General features: G+C 43.4%; 1 long non-coding RNA gene across 1 annotated transcript in view; it reads left to right on the top strand.

Moving 5' to 3' along the window:
* The window catches only part of LOC130683895 (uncharacterized), a 30,043-nt gene that overhangs the window by 3,639 nt on the left and 4,126 nt on the right, over positions 1-22,278 (top strand). The gene's annotated exons all lie outside the window — the stretch shown is intronic.

Here is a 22,278-nt window from a genome sequence, read left to right as displayed (position 1 = left end):
TTTCACACCCTCTCCCTCCCCTGTTATTTAATACCCTCTTTTTCTGCTTAACATTTTTTTTCCCTTAACATTTACCACCAACCTACAATATGTGTTACCTTTTTATTTTGTTTCTTGACTGCTCTCTAGAAGACCTAGGAAGATAGGAAAGGTGTGTAGCTTTGTCATTGTGTCCACAGTGTTTAGAGCAGTTGCCTGGGATATTGCAGGCACTCGATAAATATTTGTAGAATTAACAAAGTAATTTATCAAACAACAAAGTAACTATGTGATTAGTCATTTACTATCTGTCCCTCTCACTAGACTGTAAGTTCTGTGATAGAGAAAAGTATGTCTGTGTTTTCATTGCTGCATTCCTAGTGTCTGGAATATATTAGGTGCTCAATAAATGCTTGTTGAGTGAAAGAATGAGTGAGAATTAGGAGCAGGTGTGGCTCCTAACTGGCACAAAAGCCCAAAACATATATATCACATTAACTGAGCCCTTAGCAAGTTGTATTGTGTTTATTATAATTATTTGCAAATGGGTTTATCTTTCCCACTAATCTAAAAATTCTTTAAAGAACTTATGTTGTGTCTGATTCATCTCTGAACTCAAGATGCTTACCACCACCTGGCACTTAGTAGGTGATGGTTAATTAGCTGCCAAGTGGATAAGGCACACCCAGGCCAGAGAGAGTAAACCTCATCTGAGAACCCACTTCCTGGTAAGGATGAGCCTGCTTTGTTTGGGTCTGATGGAGGGGAGGCAAGGCTGTATTTGTAACTGGTGTCAGAGATATTATCTGGGAAGGACTGGGACAAAACAGACACAGAAGACCCTGAGGGGGACACAGGAAGATCCCTTAGAGTCCTGGAGGACGGGGCCCTTCCAGGCAAGGCTCATGCTGGCTGGGGTGGTCAGAGCAGCCCAAGGAGAGGAGGCAGGTGGGGTAAGTGGAGTGAGGTGGCATCATGCGAAGGAAGGTGTGGCCAGGTGAGCTGCTCAGGCTCAGTCCGTGAGCAGGAGAGGTAACGTGGGAGATGTGGGTCCCTGTGGTTCTAGAGAAGAGGCCAGGAGTCAAGGTATTCTTCACATCTCAAATACATAAGATATGACACTCTCATTCTTGCCCCCTTCATGAAGCACATGTCCCAATGTGTTTTTCTGAATACTCTAAAACCTGTGGAACGCACTGTCCAATACGAGTTGCTGACATAAAGTTGCTAAATTGCAAACCATTCATGGGGTGGACTTAATCCAGAGTGATTCCTGGAGTGAGCATTAGTTATCAGGATGCCTTTGGGGTTATTTTTCTTAAATGAATGAATGAACGAATAGCCCTTTGAACAAATGGATTCATGAGTGAAACAAACTTTCTGACAATTTTTAAAGATAGGGCATGGGGAAAGGGTGCATTTAGGAACATCAGAAGCTCTCTCTATGAGAGACGAAGCCAGCTGGGCTTTAGAGACATAATCATGTCCATGCTGCAGGGAGATCTCGGAGAAGGTTCTCTGAAAGAGGAAGAATTTGAATTGGGCTCTGAATAGTGCAAACAATTTTTTGCTGTCAAATTGATTTCTGAGTTTGGAACTTACTGAGATTTTCTGTGTTGGCTAATATGTGGGTGATGTTTATAGATGTTATATGGATGTCTTATAAAATCATCTTTTCTATTTTTAGCCTATGTCTATTTCCTGCAAAAGCATATCAGCCTAAGGAAGGTGAGATTGTGTCCTTGTTTTATGAATGTGTTTCCATTGATGCCTCCTTGTTATTTCGATAGTTGCTTCATTGTATATTTGACACCATGCTACTTGGTGTCCAAGTGTGTGTAAGTATAATCTGAATTTTATTTGCTCCCATTGTCATTACAGGGTGGATTGGTTCAACATATATCATTAGTGGGGGAAAAAATAAAGAATATGACAAGAGGAGGCTGGTGAGCAAAGAAATGACATAAAATGTAGGGGCAGAGAGAATACTAACCAAAGTACAGCCTAGAAGTGGAAAGAGAGAGATGGGCATTTGTTGAGCATTTTCTGTTGGTCACTGGGGACTTTGGCTCTGTTTTCTTATCTAGTTCCCACAGTGTTGTCTAAATGGGTATCAGCAGCCTCCTTTGATACCAAAAGAATGGATGATGGAGTGGTTTATTGACTTAGACATTACTCCTTAGAAATGAGATTCAAACCCTAGTCTCTGTGAGTCAAACACTTTTTCTGGTGACATTTCAGTGTTTTAAGATGGAAAGGACTCCAGACTGCAAAGACAAGAGTAGATAAAAGGGTGGAGATGAGGAGAGCAGAAGAGAGGGGGCCAAGATTGTGAAAGGTCTGAAGACTGTGGGGACGCCTTTGCAGCAATGGCGGGTCTGACAGCAGGACTTAGACGTGTTTAAGTATAAGACAACCCCAGCTGCCCTGCTTGGAAGGAGCTGGTTCGGAGGCCTGGGAAGGTGGCGGTTTGAGCTGGATCCACAGGGGTAAAAACCATCTGCAGCTAAGAAGGGCTGAGTGCTGAAACCCAACTAGGGAGAGAATGTCCAATTTAGGAAAATGAATCTGATGTACAAAAAGGTGAAGGTGAGAAGCTGAAAAATCACTTGGGGGATTATTATAAAAGTTCAGAGCTAAGCACTATGACCTTGATTTAAAAGGAGCAGTAGAAATGCAAGAGAATTAGGAGCATATGAGAGTTATTTGGAAGGAAAAATTGGTCTGATCTATTTGCTGAGTGGATATCTGAAACAAAAAAGAAATAATATATTTGGGAAAACAAATCCAGTGAGGAAGCACTGCATCAGGCCTTTTACATTCACCTTCTCTTTCCATCTTTGTAACAACCCTATGAAGTACATGCCATGCCCCCTATTTACAGATGAGAAAATGTCTTTGGAGAGGAGAAACAGCTAGCACATATGGTTTGCGGTGGAAGCCTAGTCCACTTACTTCTTCCCAAATCTAACTTTTTTACCCAAAGAGACTTGAGAACTGTAGGTACTCCGCTTATAAGGGAAGCATAAATGAGCATCTAAAGGCCATGATATTGCAGGGATTATGTGAAACAAATATCTGGTTTCTAAAACACACACACACACACACACACACACACACACACACACACAAAACCCATGAACAAGGCAGAGTGCTGAGTCACTCACCCCAAGTAGCCTGAGGGAGGTAATTATAAAGAGCTGGAACGGACATCATGGGGCTCCGCTAGAAAAACCAGAGGAGAAGCAGAAGGGACTGGCTTCGGAAAGGAGAAGGAGAACCGAAGCGAGGAAGTTATTTCAGAGGACAGAGAATGGCCAGACAGGACCGGATAGAGCCAGACAGAGCAAAAGCCTGGTGTTGTGGGATAAAAAAAAAAAAGACAAGAAATTAAATTCTAAAAACTCAAGAGCTCCTTGATCTCTGTTGTCTCTTAGTAAACAGGAAAATAATAGATACATGACCCAAACCCTGAAGCTTGATGCACCATCTCATGAAAATCAGTTTTGAATTTAGACAATGAAAGTCACTGGGAAAGAATAAAATACCTAGGAATAAACCTAATCAAAGAAGTGAAAGACCTGTACCCTGAAAACTGTAAGACACTCTTAAGAGAAGTTAAAGAGGACACTAACAGATGGAAACTCATCCCATGCTCGTGGCTAGGAAGAATTAATATCGTCAAAATGGCCATCCTGCCCAAAGCAATATACAGATTTGATGCAATCCCTATCAAATTACCAGCAACATTCTTCAACGAACTGGAACAAATAGTTCAAAAATTCATATGGAAACACCAAAGACCCCGAATAGCCAAAGCAATCCTGAGAAAGAAGAATAAAATGGTGGGGATCTCACTCCCCAACTTCAAGCTCTACTAAAAGTCACTGGGAGGCCAATGGAGAATCTGCAAGCAGAAGGGCGAAGCTGAATGATGAAGTGCCCAACTTGTACTTAGAGATTATTTTCTTAGACTTCTTTCCTGTAGGCGCTGGTGGCGTATTTATCTTGAACAGCTAAGTAACTAACTTTTTTATTGACCAGTGGACTCTTGATATACGACCACTGAGTTAGTTTTCTCTTCCTGAACTTACTGCACCTCTGAATTGTCATGCCAGCTCAGGTACTACCATTAATGACCCTGGGATCGTCCGGGCAGCTCCTGAGGTCCAGGCCCTGGCTAAGGGAGGACTTTCAGACCACTGGCCCTGCAACCTCAGCTCATGGCAGAATATCATCCCATTGACCCAAAACTGAGAGGTCAGGAGGGGAAGTGGCTTGGGAGTATGGGGTGAGGCATGCTCATTTTCAGCACCCAGCCAGTGTGGCTTGGCACCTCCCCTACTCCATGGACTTTTCTAGAAGCCCAAGGATAAGTTGGATTTGGGGCATTTCACTTCAAGTGAAAAGGAAATAGAAGTGTCTGCTGCTGTCCTCTAGACTTAGATGAGTAGCAAAGGGTAAACAATTGGGCATGAAGATATTAATTTCTGGCCCAGTTATAAATGACTGGCCCAGCTGAGTGAGCAGGGTCCAGTTGCAAATGGAAGTCATGTAGAAGGAGAAAGACAGAGTACCGTGGGGCACAACAGGAATCTTCCCTTGTTTTTGGTGTGTGTGTGAAAATTTATAAGTGTGCTGCAAAGGTCAGAGACAGCCTGACAAACATCAGCTAGACTGGTTCTGACCTGCAGCCCTTCACTTCAGAGCTGTTGGAGATCAGATAACATTCAAAACCTCTCTGAAACTTATTTATATCTGGGGTTAAAGATATGTAGGATGAGGATGAAACTGGATTAATGCCTGTACAGTGCCTGATACGGTGCCTGGTACAGAGTAAATTCTCACTGAGTATTCGTTTCTTTTACCTTCCTTCTGAGGAGCATATAAATAATGAAGATACCATGGTAGCCAAAGCCTATGTTTAGATCTGGGTTGGAAAATTCCACATTTCTAACAATTTAGATCAACAAAAATTATTAGGTGCCAGCCACATTAATGGTGAAACCTAAGCACAGCATAATAAAACAGCTTGTTCAAGGTCATGAAAATGTTAGGTAGGACTCAAATTCAGTTTCCCCCAAGCTGCTTTGAAGGCTGGCCCTGGGTTCCTCATTCTCTAGTTCATCTGTGTTTTTAATTAAAACCAAAATGCTTCCAGTCGGTGAACATACCTCATATCTCAGCAGCCATGAGGAGCACAATAGGTCCTCCCCGGGGCTTACTAGGACTGAGAAAGAAACCACCCTAGCGGCTGCTGTCTCCCCTTCTCCCTCGGCCCCACAGCTCGCATCTCTTTCTCTCTGGGAAGTCTGTGAGTCAGGATCCATCCCCAGGGGCACCAGCCCGGGAAGCTGCACTTGATGTGTGTGTGTGTGTGTGAGTGTGGGAGATGGGTGCGGGTGAGTGTGGGTGTGCATGCGCACGCATGCACACGTGCAGAGGACTTGGTCCTCTCAGGGACTCCTAGGACAAGGCACTTGGTCTTAGGCTGGGTACTGAGCTGGCTTCTTGCGTAGAAGCTGCCTTTGGTCCTTCAGTTGCTATCTTCCCAGCTCAGGTGCTCACACCTGCCTGCAGTGTACCTGGCGTGATGGGATGACTGAATTCCATTCCTGGTAGTTCGGTTCTGCGTTTGCTCAGTGAGGAAGGTGAAGGCCTGCAAAGACTGGAGCAGAGGGAGGAAGCCCCTTTCCCATCATTTTCATCACCCAGAGACACAGGACAAAGAGACCTGTGTGCCTTTAGTTTTTGTCTCTTTACTACTACTTACCAATTGACAGGTTCAATTGTCCATCTGCAAAATGTCCAAGTGAGCTAAACTCTGGCTATTGGAAGTTCTGATATTTGAGGGGTGTGGAATGGGATTCATGGGGACACAGGACCTGCTCTGGATCAGACAGACCTGGGTTAAAACTCCAACTCCTCTACTCACCAGCTCTGGTATCTTAGGAAATTACCCTTCGAGTTGCCATTTCATGGAAGGATATTGCATGATGAATGTAAATACTTAATATATAGTGCTGGTGTATAGTACATGCTCAATAAAGGGCGGTTTAAAAACGCCCCCATATGTTATCTCAACACACACACAGATGTAAAAGAATATATATGCCCTGCCCTTCACTGCTAGCAAGAAGAACCCTTAAAATCTACTCAGAGCCATTTTCTGTTGTTCAGACCAAACACAACATAGTATCCATTGTGGATTTCCTCTGAGGCAGCCCCAAACAGAAGAGAGGGCTGCAGGGACCTGAGGAAGTGGAAAAACAGCATTTCTGCTCCTGAGGTCCATTAAGCAATAGGAAAACACACGTTAGGGGTGACTGCTGACAAAAAGTTCTTCCTGTTCCAAACTGGAGGCAAAGACTGGAGCAGAGGCAGGAAGCAGCCAGCAGTGGTTTTGTTCGGGACCAGCTGGCTCATCCGACTGAAGCGGTGACTCAGGGCTGGGCTCTCCTTTCCCCACCCCTTGCATTCTATGAGGAAAGCCATCAGAATGGGAGGTCGCCATATCGGCCAAAGACTTGTCCCACGGGGCTTGGAGAGCGACAACAGTGGCTCAGCGTTCTTTTTCAGGGTGGTCTCTGGCGGGAACAGAGAATCCAGGAAAAGCTTTGACGAGAGAATGTTAAAACAGAAACACATTTTTGGGGTGAGATTTCCAACTTGGGGTCCAAGCTCCCAGACAATACTGAAGCCTTAGTACAAAGAAAATGCTCTTCTGGGTTCAGATTGCATAGGTTTCCTCCCTATTACTACTTTCTTTCCTAAACAAAAGAAAGTTAACTCTGCGCTCCAGGAAGAAGCTAGAGAGAATGATCTGTTTGTTTAGATGAGAGGAGATGGCTCCAGAGAATCTGTAGGAAAATGCCCTTTGCCTGGAGGCCCTTGGCGTCCTGACTGGGCTAAGCCTATTAAAGCTCCGTTCAGAATTGCTATAACCCAAAGCTATGCTGGGGCCACTGATGGGCCTCAAGATTAGCCACTAAACTGATCGCTAAACTGATCACTCTCTCCGGGATTGTGGCTGCTCTATTTTTGGAAACTGGACACTTAAAAATTTTTTTTTCTATTTTCTCATGGCTCTGCGTGAGGACCTCATTAATTTCCCAAAGTCTCGGCAGAAGAACAACTGCTCTAATTCCATCTGGCAAGGTTCTAAAGCTTGAAAATTTCTCATATAACGTTAAATATATGGAAAATGAATGAACACACTTATATATGACCTCTGTAATAGATGGCTCAATGTACATAATAGGCTATACCCCATATACAAACACGCACATATGTGTATATAAATATTTTTTTTCTTGCCTTCCTGCCCTATCCTGGAATTCTTAGCAATTTGGCCTGTCCCTGCTTATTAATGATGTTTCCAGAGCCAAGCTCATTGGTGCATTTTTAGCAATGGGCTGATTAATAGGTGGGCACGGGGGAGCTCTTTGGGAGCCTGAGCATTGCCGGCTTGTTGACCTTGATGCTCCGGGAATAGTCTAGCTTCAAACTATGGAATCTCAGTTAGCATCATAAATTGTGGAGCCACTGGTTTTATTGCCCTTCTACCTCCTGCTGGGAATGTTGTTTCTCTTTAATGATGGGCTGAGCAGCCGCAATGAGCCCTTGCCCTCCTCCTCCTTCCGCCACAACTTGCCCTGTCTACTCTTCTCCCGGGCCTCTGCTCTCCACCTCCCAGCCCTGGTAACCAAGGTGGACACTCACCTGCACACACACATGCACACGCGTGTGCCCACAGGCTTACATGCATTCATATGAACCAAACACACCCACATATATACATATAGAAACCTATCACTCCCCCTCTTTTTATCTTCAGGACTTAGTAAGGACACATCCCCCTTTCCTTGGCATAGCTAAATCAGGCAGGAATTTTCAAAAGGCACTTTTCTAAACATCAAAGAAAAATAGAAAGCAGCCAATCTCAGAAAATATAAAAATAGGCTTATTTTCAAAATAGGAGATTTCTAGAATCTCAGTAGAAATAGAGAAAAACTGGCCAGCCTTCTAAGTCTGGTCTCCACAGAAGGGCAGAGACAACTCCCCTTGCTTCTTCATTTCCTGGCTCCGCATGGTCTCCAAGAGCCGTCCACTCCCTGGGCTCCAGGAACTAATCTCCACGCACAAGCTTGCCTGGGAGATGGACCCAGGGGAAGATTACTCTCCTGCCTGATGTCAGTCCCTCCCACTTTTAGGTCGATCCACTCCCATACCTAGAAAGCTCCAACTCGATGCTTCACACCTCTGCTCTGTTGTCACTTCTTTAGAGAAGCCTTCTGGAGCCTGCGTGTGTATCAAACCCCTGTCTTTATATCCAAGAGTACTTGGATGTCCCTTTTTCTTTTCACTGCAACCATCACAGTTGTGAATGTATGTTTATTTGTGGGAGCATTTGGTTAACTTCCGTCTCTTGAGTTGGAATGTAAACTCCTTTGGCGTAGGAATTCCACACTGATTGCATTCACCCTTAAATCCTCAGCATTGCCCCTGTGACCAGGAATGTAGTTCATATTAAATAAATATTTGTTGATTGAATAAACCCCACTGGATGGTGTTACACACTTAGGAGAGGTGGCTTTCTAAATCTATTCTAGTTCAAATGTCTAGGACAACAGTCTGTTTCCGTATTGGAGTAGATGCTGCAGTGTCCTAATCAGATGCCCCTTCACTGATGGTGCATCCATCTCTCAGCAGCACTGGACATCAGTGACTCATAGCTGGACACTTTTATAGAGAATCATTCTGAGATTAAATACTGTCTCACCCAGAAATGCCTGGGAGGCTATATTCTCTTCTGAAGGTGGTCAATAGGCAATGGCCAATTAATATGGGGGAGAAAAGCGTGGTCCCCTTGCCTCAAGGTGGGAACTCTCCTGTGGTACTGTCAAGCTGCAGAACCGGCTGTGGGATCAGGCTGAAACAAGCCCTCCACTGAACCCGTGTCTTTGCTGGCTTCTTCTCGTGTCATCTGCTGCTTCCCTTCCCTCCCTTACAGATCTGACTTGAGACCACTCACTTAATAACTCATCTGCATATGAATCTATCTCAGGAACTCTTTGTAATGGACCTAAACTAAAACACATTCAAAATTCTTAACCAGGGGGATACTGGCAAAGTGACTCTGGGGAAACATACCTGCACACACAGGTCTGATCTGTAGCATTTGCTGGTTTCCGTGGTGTAAATACCTCCTACTATGGCCAGTTTCAAGCTACTGGTATGATGTCACTGGAAACAAAGTTGGAGAGAGATGCACATAATTGGTTCATGGGAGTCAGTCAGTCTGAGCTACGTCCAGCATACAAAAGCTCACAATATACATGAAATAAAAGTTGTACACATACTATTAATATTATTAGTAGTACCATTTTGAGTACTAACTATATGTTAGGCATTATGCTAAATAATTTATATTTACTTGAGTCCTCACAACAACTCTAGAGAAGTTTGTACTATTATTACCCCCATTTTATAGATGTAGAGACTGTGGCTCATAGTTACATGACTTACCTAAGACCACACTGCTAATAAATGCTAGAGCTGAGAATCACACCCAGACCTGACTCTAGAATCTTATAGTATGCACATATTTGCTGCCACCTTTTAGAAGGCAATCAATGATTTCTTCATGTATATGGCATTTTATATTCACATAGTGACTTTTTTCGGCATAGTAATTTGCATTTCTGCATAGTAATTACCATATTTATTTCAATAATGTAAACTATTCAAGGCAAACAACTATTTGCAAGGCAAGGACATTGAAGGTCCACGTGACTTGTTCAAGGGCTCTGATGAGCAGACCTAGAGCTACAGATCAGTGTTCTCATGATCCTGACGTCTTTTCAGAAGTCCCAGCTCTTTCCTCCCCAGAATCTCAACTTTCAATGGCAACCTCACTATCCTCTGAATGTGCAATCTATTGCATCTTTATCCGCAAAAAAAAACAGCATTTGAGGAATTGTAGGGAACCTCGTTTACCAATTCTTCAGCAGATGGATGACTTACACTTGTCAATCTAGAATGGAAACTATAAAGAAAGATATGACGAGGGCTTCTAAGGAGGATTTGGTTAAACATGATCACCAGCTCCTGTAGCACCTGCCAGGGAACTCTCAAGGAGTTTCTGAGACTTTGCTCTGATACAAAGCACTTACTGATGAACTTGGCACATGACAGACAATTGATATATTTAACTTAGACCCCTTCTCGCTCCTTGGTCCAAAACTGTTAGCAGGTCCTGCTGGAGAACGACAAGGCATTTATGCAATGGTAGAACTGTGCACAGAGGACTTCCAGACCTGGAGGTTTTTGGTTCACCCCTCAGTGCAATCTTGTGGGTGACAGAAACTGCCAGGGTTTGGGGAAGCCTCCCCAGCCATCACGTGGTTTGACTTAAAATCAGTATTGCATAACCCCTATGGTTCCAAAAGGAAAATCCAGAGATCATCTCCATGTGCGGAAGTAGAGTTCAGGGATCAAGAATAAAGAAATCTTCTCCTGGCACCATCGTGGGCATAGACTTAAGGCCAAGCCACCTGAGTGTGGTAGGTTTACATTTACTTCCCAGCACAGGCTCTGGAATCAGGCAGATCTAGGCTTGATTTTGTCTCTAGGGCTGTGTTCTAGGCCAATGCCCTGAGCTCCCTCAACCAAGTTTCCGCTTCTGAGAAGTGGAGATAAAATTAAAGCTTACTTTACTGCCTTCTTGGGAAAATATTATGAGATTATTCATAATTAGCAATCTGTCCAATACTTGGCTCTTTAAATATATTCATAAATGGTAGATATTATTTGCATTATCATTGCTATTATTATCACTTTCATGATGGGCTATCAGTTTCTGGTCTCTCTCCCTCTTAGAGTTGCCATCTAGATGGTTATATACTTGTAAGTCTAAATCAAATTCTAGGTGTTATTAATAGCTATCTTTCCTTTCTTTACTGTAGGAGAGAACCTCAGGACAAGAGTCACTTCTCAGAGGCTGAGCCTGTGGATAAGTTAGGTGGCTTATTAAGTCAGACAGGAAGCCAGTTTTTAAGTGCACTGCCCACTTGGCACCTGTAAGTCAATTGTCAGTGGTCAGGAGGGTCTAATACTTTGCCTGACACACATATCCATTGAGTATTTGGTGTATGTAGGCATCTAAAGATGCCTTAGGGTAGACCTTTCTTCAGGAGCTCACCATTTAAAAATCTGATGAAAGTTGTCTGCCTCTCCTTTGGAGGGCAGAGGGAACCATAAGAGCTTCTATATACACCATTTTACATACACCTCCAGGCTAAACTCAACCATAGACTTTGAAAATAAATTCAGTTAGCATCTATAAAGAACCCCCTGGGCTCCTGGCATTGTGCTAGCTCCAGTGGTGGATGCAGATAAAACTGTACTGTTTTAAGGTGGTAAATCATGAACTTAACTGCAGACCACAGCCAGAACTGAGTAGGGTCAGAGAGGAGGAGCCCTTTAAAGGGCTGTGGGACTAATCTATAGGGGGAGAAAAGGTTCCTGGCTGGTGATGGTGAGATTTATTAATCACCTGAGACCCGCAAGGAAACCCTGTTCTCTCAGCTGTTCCGTGGCCAGTCTGGGTGGCATTACCATCGTGTGGCCAGCCTCATCTTCATGTTGGCTGTCAGTCTGACATATCCAGATCACTCCGAGCCCAACCTTCCTCCCATCTCAGTTTGCCCTGGGTGAGCCAGAAAGAGACAAATGTAAGTAGCTGGACTTTGTGGAAATACTTCAATGAGCCAAGCAACCTGGTAGACACATATATATGTATATGAATAATGCAGTGGGCATTATTATACACATTCTACTGCTGAGAAAACCAAGGCTTGGAGAGTTTGAAAAAGTTACCCAAAGAAACATAGAGGGACGGTAATGTGTTTGACTGTGATTTCCCAGTTTTCTTCCACTACAAAGGCTGATGCTGGGAATGTAGAGAAAACACCTCAGTATGGATGCAGTTGAAGATCAATGTCCCTGCCCTCAAATAACTCACAATCAGGTAGAGAGGCTCTCAGCTTTTCAGGGAGAAGAGTAGGGTATGACAATATTACACAACTTTGAGGATCTCCCTGGATAAGTACTGAAAACCTTGCATTACAGGTTCAGAGGAACATTTGCACCCCTTTTCCCATCTCAAGCCTCAGCGAACACTCTGGGCCCAAAATACCCTAGAAGCAGACTCTTTAGTGATTCTAAGGCACCCATGCCCTGTCAAAGAAATGGTTCCAAGCACTGTACTGGAACCGCTGTGAAAACAAAGAAGTGGAGGTTGTGGAAATCACCCATTCCATGCTGGCTGCTGCCTCAGAGCTTAGAAAGATGATGTCCAGGGCATCAGTCAATCAAAAGGATGCAGAGCATTCATCCAGGCACAGGGCCAACTTCAGAGCGACTGCGCAGCACAACAGTCTCTGCAAAGGGCTGTGTCCATTCTCTGTAGTCAAAATGAACCTGTATGGACTTTGCTGGGCAAGCTGGAGCAGGGGTGTAATTCCCTTTGTGGAATAGATCTGTATGGAAAGTATGCAGGAGAGTGAGAGCCCAAACCGTGCACAGTATTTCCTTATTTGTTTTCAAGCTGAATCAGAAAGGTATTTCTTGGAGTAGGCACAGTTGCTAAGATAAAATTTTGTTTTAAATTAAGAGTTAGCATTATAGGGATTCCTGGAGGGCTGGTATGAAGTATTTCTGGATTTGAGTGCTTGTTACATGAGTGTGCTTGGTTTGTGAAAATTCAGCAAACTATACATACGTATATTATGCTTTTGCATATGTTTATACTTCTAGATATATGCATATCAATATGTATACATATGATATGTATGTATATGTATATATGCCAAATGTATATATATTTCTATATGTATATTAACATGTTTTTAAAGAGACTGAGGCAAGCTATCTAAAACTCATACTTTTATTGGGAAAAATAATGTAATTATCTAACATAATGTAGACGTTCAAAGTCACAGTCTGCCAAATGCCCGCCCTAGTAATGCAGAGATTCTGTGAAACTGGACCAGTACAATGCTACACACATTAACACACTGAACTGGGAGCAGCAGCAGATCTGCTAACTCTCTTCTGGTGCAAATGGTGGCAGGGACACTGAGCCCCTGTCTGGTGCCTTAAGTGACTCCAACCTTTATCTCTCTCTGGGGTCCCGCCTCCTAGCTCCTGGCTCCTCCATGCTGAGGTCTGGCTGCTATGTGCTACAAGGTCAGATTCATTCATCCTGCCCTGAAGAACCTCGCAGGCCCACGAGGTTGCAGAATGTGAAGGAAGCCTGCTGCCAGATTTCTGGCACCATTTGCACTTGGGTGTTGGTGTGCAACCTGAAAATCTCACCCCCTTCCATCTTTGTAATGGGCTCCCTGCATTTCCAGGTGCTTCAGCCTCGGTTTATGGAGGACTCCAGGGTCCTGTCGGAGCTTGCCCCACCCCTTGACCATCTCTGTCTAGGAAGGGGCTGGATCCTGCTCCTTCTATACCCCAGCTCTGGTTGCCCTGACTCCAGATTCCACCTCCAATGCCTATGCCCCAGACTTTAAAACATGAGGTGTCAGCTGGACACCCAGCGCTGCGGCTCTTGTGCCTGACACCCTCAGCTTCATCCTCCCAAGGCTCCCACTTACACCCGTGCCTCCTCCAGCTTGGCCACCCTGCACCATTCCGTTCCTTCCTCCCCTCCCCGGCAGCTCCCGCTGTTTGGCGTCTGAGTTATGACATCCTGCGTCTGTACACTTAGGGGAGCTGCTGACTTCGGAAATAAGAAGGTCTGCCTAAATTACAGGACAAGGGACCCAAAGGAGGAGCCGAGCTCCCAAGTCCGCAGCAGCAACATGTGACCCCACGAGAGACGGCGTGAGTGCTGGACCCCCGGACGTAGGAGATGCAGCCCCACTGCGAAGGGAACGTGTGCTGGCTGCAGCCTGGACATCCCCGGGGCCTCAGCCCAGCTGCTCTGTCTGCTGGGGGCACGGGGAGAGGTGGGATGCAATGACACACAGTGATGTGTTTCTCTGCCTTTCCTCTCCATCACTGAGAAAATGCCCTCAATACCTGGTTTAGTCCCCTATGCATTTTTTAACTCACAACCCAAAGGGTTTAAGGAAGTTAACTCTCCATATGTTATGGGTCATGTGGATCCAACATGCCCCTCAAGGACCCTGTAGAGCATAATTTCTGCAAATGTATCTCAGCAGACACAATTCCCTAAGGTCAGGGTCAGGTAGAGAACAACAAGTATGTTGCAGGATGTCAATAAATCTGCAAGACCTCCGACATTATTGAGCCTCTCTGAACCCATTTCCTCCTCATCTGTAAATAGAGATAATGATCTTGGCCCTGCCTGATTCTTGGTGGCGAGGCCCCAATGAGATGGGGGAGAGCTCTTAGTAAACTATAAAGTAAGGACTTGTTAAGAGCAGAATGTCAGCAAATTTCAGGAAATGAGAAGCTGCTGGATGGCAAGAGCCTGCTGATACATGAAGTGTCTCAAAGCCTGGCTTTTTGAATTGTTATTGCAACATGTATGTAGTGAAACCTGTGTAGCTTTCTTGACTGCTGGGGAAATGACTTTGCTTTTCCAGGCTGCAAAGGCAGGATCCTGTTTATTCTGCCCTCTCTGTATTTTCTATATTCCTTGCCAATCCTATTTTTTCTCAGTTTCCACCACTACAACCTTCTCTCTATGTGCATCTTAAAAAATTTAGAGTAACAAGAGTTCAATTCTCAACCTTCTTTTGCTTCTCATTCCATCTGTTCAGTCTGGGTGGTCTTAGTCTCCCCCATCCAACTCCTGATAACCCCAAAGCCGTAACAAACCCCATTCTCTCCCCTAATTCCAAACCTGCATATCTTCCTGTCACCCCCTTCTATTACCCTCATGTACCCCTAACTGACCTCATGAACTTCCCCCACAGAAATGTTCTTCCCCTAATGTTCTGTATCTGAGTGGATACCACTGTCCACTCATCTGCCCAAGACAGAACAACTGGCTAAACTATAAGCACCCTCAAGGATGGCAACCACATTTGTCTCCTTTCATTATGGAATCAGTACCCTGCACATGATAGGGTCTCAGAAAATCTTTTATCTTTCTAAATATATAAAAGACTCATTATCTCCTTCTGCGTCATTCCCTATTAAATGATAATCAAATAACAAAATTATATAAATTATATGGAGAGATGATTAACATAGCACTTAACCCATAGCTATGGGAGTGTTTCTGGGTGTTAGGCGCTATCAAGCACTTTACATAATTATGTTATACACACATACTATACATATACCCATACATGTATACATATGTATGTACATATACTTTTCATATATATAATTCTCAGATGTGTCATTTGCCCACTTTGTAGAGGAGTACGCTGATTTTTCTTACAGACAACAGATGGTAGAATTGCATCTGTATTCCATTTCTAGGTGATTTACAAATAGTAATTCATTTAATACTTGTAACAACCTTTTTGTGTCAGAGAAAATTTTCTACCTTCCCTGCTTTATAGATGGGGAAACTGCGCTAGGGTGAGGCCACATGCCTCGCCCGGACTCACTCCTGGTAAAACTGCAGGACAGGGCTCCTGCCCGCACGGTGTGGCTCCAGAGTCTGGGCTGCTCTGCCCCTCAGATGCTAACGTGGGTATCCTGACCATCCTGGTAAAACATCTCCATATTCACCCAAGCCCAAGTCCCCCTGATGGGACTTCTTGAGCGTCATCTAGTCTGTCTTTTTCTCCCCTCCATCAGGCAGAGTGCATCCTACACAAATTGGGGGTAGATGTTGAAGAGATGAATAAATGGGTTAAACAAACAAATAAATGAATGAATCTCCACATTATAAATGAATGAACGAAATAAATGAATGAAACTCCTTCATTGGGTCTATTCCTCCACCCTTTTTTTCCTACAGGGCATTTTTCCTCCTGTTTAATCTTTTATGTAGCTTTAACATTGCTTTCCAAAGATGATGATCATTATTCTTCAAGGCCTCTCATCCATTATCATTTTTCCTCTAAACAGCTGATTGAAAAGGATTTGTTTCCTTTGTACAGGTCATTTTTGTCTAGTAGTGAGGCCAAATGTTTTCTCCCACGAGAATACATCTTCATTTTTATAATGGAAGTCAATGGGAGTTAATAAAAGGAATGGAAAAAGCCCATTGCTGCCAACTGCTTAAGTATGTATCCATTCCATTCCATTCCGAGCACCCCACCTGTCCTCACGGCATGCCTCTCGGGGAATCCTACAAGCAGCTGGAAGGACGTTAGAGCAGACGGGGGTTCTGTGACCATCCGGCCTCACAGTGTCATGCTGGGAAAAACTGGGACACTTGGCGGATTCACCACAGACCCCAGTTCATCAAGGAGGTCCTGGTAGGCTTAACAAAGACCCCCAGTCTTTCTTTTAAACCCAACCCAAGACACCTGTGAGCCTAGAATTCACTTCCTACTCTTTTCTGTCCAAACCAACTCACAGCCACTGCTGTGCTCAGGGCTCCATTTACTCAACACAGATTTATGAACTTCCACTGTGCTCCATTCTGTGCCAGGCAAGGGGCACAGTGGCTCTGAAGACGTAGCCTGTCCTAGAGCCAGGCTCCCTAGGGTTTTAGTTCTAGGATCTGGGGATTTAAGGAAAGTTATTTCATTCCTCCACGATCCCATATTCTCGTCTGCAAGGAAAGAGTAGTAAGGAGACCATCCTCGTGGAGTTTTGGGCTGAATTACAGGAGATTAGACGATGAAAGCCAAGAGCCCTGTGCCAAACAAAGGATAATGCTCACTGGGTGTTAAAATTATCTGCGATGCTGACGACAGTGATGGGGATGGTGGTGGTGGTGGTGTCTGTGGTGGAGAAGATACAAAGCTAACTGAGACGCTCACAGGCCAGCTGACCGTGGCCTCATACAGTCGTGTGTGAGGAAGGCATAAATAACAGGTGAAACCCTTTGGCTGCAGAAAGCATTCCTAGCTACGGTTATCAGAAAAGGCTTCCCAGATGTGTTAATACTGAAGCTGGACCCTCCAAATACATAAGCTTTGGAGAGGCAAGGACAGACTGGAAAACCAGTGTTGTTGAAACAAAATCAACTCTGGCAATAACGCCTCCTGAAAAGCCGAGATATTTTCAAGTTGTCTTTGCTGCATGTTCTGCCATGAAAAATTGTGATTAAGAATTTCATTTATGCAGCACATTTATTTTTAGAGGCTCCAGTGACATTATTAAAAACTAGAACCTTCAATTTTAATGTTGGTCTGTCTTAAAAAATATATGTATCTTTTCTTCCAATGAGCTCTCTTACTCATGTAAGCATTAGTGGGATGTTTGGACTAACTGTGAAATCTAAAATTATTCAGGTATTATAAATTAGAAAAGTAAGTTTAAAGAAATCTTTCAAAATTGAAGTTTGTGGAAAAAGCCCTGGTAATGAAGGAACACCAATTACATTCAGGATTGCCAGGGAATTGGAGAGAAAGGCATTTCAGATGTTGAGATGAAGGGTATGTTAAATATGCTGGTAGGGTAACCTTGGGATGCCATCCACTCAGGAGGCAAACAGCTGAGGATCCTGCAAAACAGGCCAGATAGTGCTGGAGAACGTCCATTGAGCATTGTACAGGCACATAGCAAAAGGCACTTTTTCCAGTGCCCCGTGATGACACTGTGAATCTGGGATGACTGTTTTGTGCTAACAGCATGCTGTGTGCTATAGCATGGTGATCATGCTACATTTTGCACGTGATACCCTCTTTGGGGGAGCATTGTTGAAATCCTGCCTATTGTCAGTTCAAAGCAAAATCTGTCGGCTTTAGATACACTAACATCCTATGAGTTTTAACACCACTAATTGTGCACAAGTATTAAACAGTAGCAGCTGAGATAGGAGGAGACACCGGGACTCGGCTGTCTGCAGAAGTCTCACCAAATCCCTCACTGCTGCCCACTTATGCTGCATCTTATCACCTTGTTTTTAATATCAAATGCCTTTTCCTTACTGGGAGTATTTAGCTGAGTGGTTGATTATTTAATCTCTCTCTCCTCCACATATTGTAGATTTGGGTGTCCTTAGCACTTAGGAGAGTGTTTGCTGCACAGGTGACCCCTCACAAAAGTGGAATGAATGGGTAAGTACTTCAGTTATTTCCCTGGTTAAGGTCCTAAAAATTTTCAGCTGGTTTACTGCAATAGCCTTATTTTTAATGATCTTTAACTTATTTTTTTAAAAAACCTTTTAATTGAAGTGTATTCAGAAAAATGCACATATCTTTAGTGTACTTTTCTCAGTGCAATGAATTTTTACAGACTGACCACACCCATGAAACCAGTTCCTAGAACAAGAAATGGAATATCACCAGCATTCGAGAAAAACCTTGCTGCCACCTACATTGTCTCCTACCCAAGGGTAGGAGAGAACTCAAGTAACTGCCGAGTGTCATTATCTAATAGTTTTAGTTTTGCCTGGTTTCATATTTTTTATGCGCAGCCTCATTCAGCATGTACCCTTTAGAGTTTGTCATCTTTCATTCAGCATTATGCCATGAGATCTCTCCATATTGTTGTGCACAGGCATAGAGTATTCAGTTGTATAATAACCTACTGTGTGAACATATGGCAATTTATTTATCCACAATGTTGCTTCCATTCGGGTAGTTTCCAATTTGGGGCTATTATGAATACTGCTGCTATAAATCATCTCGTACTTGACTTGGGGTTCACACATGTACAAAAGCTGTTGGACATAAACCTGGAAATGGAATTGCTGGGCCGTAGAGCCTGTAGATGTTCAGTTCAATGGCTATCACCCCAAAGTTTTACAAAGTGGTCGCACCAAATGATACTTCCGGTAATTGTAGTATAAGAGAGTTTTGGTTACTTCACATCCTTGTAAACAGTTATTTCCTGTCTTGCATTTTACTACAGTAGCTTTTTAATTCTTCTTTCCACATAAAGCCTCACATCCTGTTATAGACAACACCTTCTCCTGCCGGCCTCCTGAAGGGTTTGATGAAACCAAGACCTGGTAGAAACTCTTCAGCATCTCAGTAAGACTAAGCTGGGTTGCAAACTCAAATCCATAGGGATGTGCGGGGAGGGGTTCAGTGTAAGGCAATGTCACGGTGGGCTCTGTAGCTAAACAGGTAGTACGTGCCCCACATTAAACACAAACTTGAAAGGCACTGACCTCATGAGATCAGCATTGCCTGGTGGCCATGTGTTTAAAACCCCTAATTTCTCTAAAGATGTCCAACTCCTTCACTTGGGTTTCAAAGTCTTTTCTAGTCCCTGCTTGCTTTTCCATTCAACTTGTTGCAGCCATTCTTCCTTACATACCCTTTCCTTTTGCCAGAGCCAACGCTCCAGCCTCTCCTGAGTAAGGCATGTGTGTTCCCCCCTCTACGCCCTTGAACATTCAGTTCTCTTCGGCTGGGCTTCCCTTTCTCCTCTTCCCCTGCCTAGTACATTCAGAGCTCTACTCAAATGAACCAGGGGAGCCTTCCTAATCCCAGAAGAAAGAGCTAATCCCATCTCACTCGGCTTCCCGGAGAACCTTGCTCTTGATTCCAGTGCCTGCTTACCACCTCGTTCTGAAATCGTTTGTTTACTTGCCTGCCTTCCAAATTAGAACTTGAGCAGTAGGATTTAAATGACCGAGACTGAGTTGAAGTCACAATTATATCTCAAGAGCCTAGCACAGCATCTGAGATCTAGTAGATGCTCAATAAATATTTGTTGAATGAATAAATGAATGTGTGAGCATGGTGGGAATGTAGTCCTAGACCTAAGACGGATGACAGTTATGCCAGGAAAATGCCATTCATTGTGTCAGATATACTAAGAATATAACTTACAAAATGCTGCTTGGTAGAACAGAGAAAGACAGCATGGAGAGCATGACTGAATTAAGAAGAGAATGTGGGAAAGAATGCTTGAATAGTAGGACTTTGTAATCTGGGTGTACTCATGGAAACAAGTTCCAGGCCTTCTTAGTGCTTGCATGTATTATATAATCTAATTCTCATAATAATTCTCAGAAATAATCTCCATTTTACAGATGGTGAAATCGAGCACAGAGAGGTTAAGTAATCTTTGTCAAGGATGCACAGCACAGCTGTGTAAATAAGATTTGAATCCAAAATGTCTGGTTTGTCTCAGAATCTAAACCATCTCTCACACTGCCTCTAAATTAGTTGAATTTCTCTTAGTAATCAGTTACACAGACAGAACAAGCATTGAGCCAATTTTCTAGGTGAGAAGGTCGGCACTCATGGACTTTATGTGACAGCCATAGCCATGTAGCAATTTAGTAAAAGGAGCTGGAATTCTCCAAGTCCAACATGCTTTCCATTTTTCCAAAGTGTAGGTGGGTGTTGATGGGAGGGGAGTGGCAGCTCCATAAATGAATCTCACGGCTCCTTCACTGTCCTCGGCAGAGGCAGCAAGACTAGTCATGCTCAGAGCTGAGGCCAGAGCAGAAACAAATTAGGAGTCATGGCCCTGGAGCTGGGCCCCTTTCAGGTCTCAGCCCCCCTTCAGGGCTCCTCGGCATCTCCAGGGGCCTGACCATTGCAGGCATTGTGCCAAGGAGAGCCAGAGGTTCAGTCTATAAAATGCTTTTTGGAAATCCTTCTCTGGGGAAGACATTTCAAAACAAATTCAAATCATTCTGTTGGAGGCAACCTGGGAGAGCTGAAGGTCTTGTTATGGTTCCCATCTGTCTGGGTGCCTATTTAGAACTCAGCAATGTCATACTTACACAACATACACACATTTGAAAAATGATGACTTACAGCCATTCTCACTTGAAGAAAAACAAGTTTTGGAATTGAATAATGTGTCATTGTCTGAAACTGATTTGAGTTGTAACTCAGATGTTCCAACAAGAAAATCTAGCATGATCACAAATGAATGTCCCACTTTGCCATATTTTTAACCATAGGTTTCATTGTTCGTTAATAAGGTTTAACATTCCTCATCTGTATTTAATGGCTGTACTTCATATTTAGTGAGCAGTCCTTTTATTCAGGCCCTTTGCCTGTTGATCTGTTAAAGTGGTGTGTTTTTCCTATCAATTTAGCAGGCCACTTAAATAAGTATCCCTTTGTGGAATATTATGCACCCGATAAAACGGTGTCAAAGAGAATTTTAATGATATAAAATCATACTTATGTTATATGTTAAGTAAAAATACAGTACAGTATAGTTAAGTCACATATTAAATATCATCTTAGATATGTTTTAAAAACTATGAAAAGACATACCCCTCTTCCCAATAAATAAAAGTTTTGGAAAATATTTATTGAAATACTGACAGATGAATTTTTTGGTTGTGTACTTACTGGTGATCTCAGTTTATTTTCTTATGCTTCACTGTATGTGTTATTATCAGTTTATGCCTCTCAGCTACACAACCACGCTTCCTTGCCCTGCTTACGCCCTGCAGCTGGGTCTTTGACAGCTAACACAAGGGTTAGATGCGTCAGTAGGGGGCGCTGGGGAGACACTGGGCTTAGAAAAGAGCTGTTCATCCCGGTTCTGTTGGGTCTTGTCCTATAGCAGGAGGTGGCTCTCTGGACACCGAGTGACCCTCACTTTCAGGGAGTTTCAGCCACACTACCACCAGGGGCATGACATTTTACCCCAGCCTCCCAGGGTGTAGACCCCAGGGAACGGCTCCTCCATCCAGGGGGTCAAAGCCACCCCATGATGAGCCAGATTGGATCTCGGCTCTGGGAAGTGCCAGTATCTTCCAGATGTGTTCCTCTCTCAGGCTCTGTGCCTTAGCCCTAGAATTAGGAGCTGCTTCCTACTTTGCCATTATTTCATTCTTTGGAGTTCTCTTTATGCCTTAGTATGTAATCCCATGTTATAGTTAATAATTCTTTGAATTAAACTTTCCTGTTCAAATTACTATATGGTTTTTGTCTCCTGTTTGGACCCTGACTGGCTGGTATGTTGTATTTTCCACATTTTCTGCAATTCCCATCAAAACCAGAAAACAAACTAGTGCTTACTTTCCCTTTATTAAAATGACCAAGCCAATATATATGTATGTATAAATCATATATATATGACACAAATAATATATAAGCAATAATACAAATATGTAAAAATGTAAATATGAATAACACAAATATAACACATAGATATATAATTTACACACAGATATGTATGCATACGTATTCCATACACACAGACCTGTTATATATAAGTGTGTGTGTGTCTAATACAGAACTTCTTTTTTTATTGTGT

Source organism: Manis pentadactyla, chromosome 5 (genome assembly GCF_030020395.1).
Source record: "Manis pentadactyla isolate mManPen7 chromosome 5, mManPen7.hap1, whole genome shotgun sequence".
NCBI lineage: Eukaryota > Metazoa > Chordata > Mammalia > Pholidota > Manidae > Manis > Manis pentadactyla.
This window is presented reverse-complemented; position numbering and strand designations above follow the sequence as displayed.